This window comes from Phalaenopsis equestris, unplaced genomic scaffold, assembly GCF_001263595.1.
Source record: "Phalaenopsis equestris unplaced genomic scaffold, ASM126359v1 Scaffold233149, whole genome shotgun sequence".
NCBI classification, from domain to species: domain Eukaryota; kingdom Viridiplantae; phylum Streptophyta; class Magnoliopsida; order Asparagales; family Orchidaceae; genus Phalaenopsis; species Phalaenopsis equestris.
In genome coordinates, this window is record NW_018251102.1 from 7262 (window position 1) to 10667 (window position 3406).

Below are 3406 nucleotides of genomic sequence, written 5' to 3' on the forward strand. Positions count from 1 at the left end.
GCTTGGAGTTATGAGGAAATGCCCGGATTAGCGCCAGAAGTTGTAGTACATAAACCAAGCTTAGATCCTACAGCTATTCCAGTTAAGCAAGCTTCCAGAAGAATGCGTCTCGATATTGAACAACAAGTTATAAACGAAGTCAAGAATTTATTAGCCGCTAAATTCATGCAGGAGGAACAATATCCTACATGGTTGGCCAGTATAGTGTCAGTTAAGAAGAAAAATGGGCAAATTCGTATCTGTGTGGACTTTAGAGATTTGAATAAAGCATGCCCAAAAGATGAGTTTCCTCTTCCAATCCCAGAATTGATGGTGGATATTGCATCGTCTCATGAAATTTTCTCTTTCATGGATGGATCGTTTGGGTATAATCAAATAAAAATGGCTCCAGAAGATAAAGGATTTATAGCTTTTTGAATGCCAATTGGAGTTTATTGTTATACTGTAATGCCTTTCGGATTGAAGAATGCTGGTGCAACATATCAACGAGCGATGACAAGGACCTTTGATGACCTCATTCACAATCAGGTGAAATGTTATGTGGATGATTTGATCATAAAAAACAAACAGAAAGAAGATCATTTGTGCGATTTGAGAATTGTTTTTGAACGGTTACGACAATTTAACCCTAAAATGAATCCTCTAAAGTGCGCATTTGGTGTGACTTCTGGGAAATATTTAGAGTTTGTTGTTCGTCACCGCGGGATTGAGATTGATCCGGGTAAGGTTAAAATCATCTTAGAAATGATCATCTTAGAAATGCCACCCCCTAAAAATTTAAAAGAATTATGATCTTTTCAAGGGAGGCTGGCGTATTTAAGACGCTTTATTTCTAATTTGTCAGGAAGGTGTCAACCTTTTTCCGTGTTGACTAAAAAGGATGCAAAGTTTATTTGGGATGATAAATTTCAACATGCTTTCAAGAGCATTAAGCAATATCTAACGACACCTCCTGTCTTAGTAGCGCCCATTTTGGGCAGACCTTTAATACATTATACCGCAACTTTGGATGACTCCCTTGGAGCTCTTTTAGCCCAAGTTAACGGTGAAGGAAAAGAGAATGCTCTTTATTATTTAAGCCGTCGTCTAATTCCAGCGGAAATGAAATATCCTCCGATCGAAAAACACTGTTTGGCTTTAATCTTCGCAGTTCAGAAACTCCGTCATTACATGCTTTCTCACAAAGTCAACCTTATCTCGAAGTTTAATCCATTGCAATATTTAATGACCCGACCAACGTTTTTCGGTAGATTAGCAAGATGGGTCATGATATTATTGCAATTTGATATAACTTTTGTTCTACTACGGGCTGTGAAAGAACAGTTCTAGCAGATTTCCTCGCAGCGCACCCATTACTGGCTAGTTCCCCTCTTAATGATGATTTGCCAGATGAACAGATAATGGATGTGGAAAATTCCAAGACTCGACGTTAGGAACTATATTTTGATGGGGCTTCTTGAGTACAAAAAGATAAAGAATTGCAAGCAATAATACCTAGTAAAGCACGGATTGAATTGATCCTCATTACACCGGAAAAGGGGATGTTAAGGTATTCCTATCATTTGACAGAACCATGCACGAATAACATGGCAGAGTACGAAGCATTGATAACAGGCTACAATTAGGAATATTAATTGGTATTACTGACAATAACATTTACGGAGATTCACAGCTAATCATTCAACAGGTTAATGGGCAATACAGTATTTTGAAGCCCAAATTGGAACAATATCATCGTTATACAATGAAGTTGTTAGAACAGATTCCAAACGTGACAATATGCAGAATCCCAAGGGGAGAAAATACTCTCATCGATGCTTTGGCTAAACTCGCCAAGAAATTTGTATGTCCACAAGAAGATTCAATTAAGATCACTGTTCAAGGACTTCAGGTCTTGTCCCAGATAGATACTTTGGACAAATTGGGTAAAGAGGAAACAGTAATGACAATCACCAAAACTGCAGAAGACTGGCATCAACCTTTCACAGAATATTTACAAACAGGAAAGTTGTCAGATGATAAGTCAGTAGCATATCAGATAAATAAGAGAGCTCATTCATATGCTTTAATAGATAATGTTCTTTACCAAAGATCTTTTGACCAAACGTGGTTGAGGTGCTTGAATGCTACAGAAGCTCAAGAAATTATTAAAGAGGTACACTCATGCTCATCGGTCAGGTCCGAAGATGAAGATGAAAATTAAAAGACTAGGGTATTACTGGCCCACGTGATGACCGATTATATGAAAATCGCCAAAACTTGTCACCAATGCCAAGTACATGGAGTGGTCTTACACCACCCCCCAAATGTGTTACACCCGACAGTTGCGTCATGGCCGTTTGAATGTTGGGGCACGGATGTGGTGGGTCCTATAGACCTTCCATTTTCAAAGGGACATCGGTTCATTCTAGCCGCTACTGACTACTTCTCAAAGTGGGCAGAGGCGTTCATTGAGAGAAGTAAAAGTACAACATGTTTTACAGTTCTTCAAGAACCAAATTGTTTATCGTTTCGGAATACTACGCAGAATTATTTCAAACAATGGGTCTGCATTCAAAAACATAAAGATCAATAATTTTGTCAGAAAACACGGAATTGATTGGCGTTATTCTACAATTTATTAACCGAGAGCTAATGGATTGGTCGTAATTCTAAAAAAGACCTTGGACGGAAACAAAAGGAATTGGCACGAACAGTTATTAGAAGCCTTATGGGCCTATAGAATTACGTTCAGAACTCCAACCCAGTCTACACCTTACGCTCTTGTGTATGGGTCCGAGTCTATGTTACATTTGGAAGTTCAACTTCCTTCTCTCAGAGTTGTCATTGCCGACAAAATCACTACTGAAGAAAATGTCAAATTACGACTGGAAGAATTAGAAAGTTTGGAAGAAAAATGATTGGTAGCATAATAAAATTTGGAATTGTATCAAGCCAAGATGATTCAAGCACATGATAAATTGGTCTGCCCCAGGACTTTTTAAATTGGTCCGCCCCAGGTCTTTTAAAGTTGGTGATTTGGTTCTTGTCCTTAGAATTTTGAACCAACATGGGAAGAACCGTTCGTAGTTGAAGGGGTCTACTCTGGAGGAGTTTACCAATTGATAAATTGTCAAGGAGAACGACATATGCTTCCTATTAATGGATGATATCTGAAGAAATATTATGCATCATGATGTTTCGAAAGACCGAACTTTAGAAATAAAGTCTTGTTCTTAGAAGCACCGGTGTTTTAATTGCAACTGGGTCCGAACATAAATTTTTAATAAAAAAAAATATTTGAATAATAAAAAAAAACTAATTTTGCAATATATTATATATATATATATATATAACTTGATATATGATTTTTTTATTGTTTTATTTCTTTCTCCTTTCTCCTTTCATGTTAGTTCAATCTTTAAAT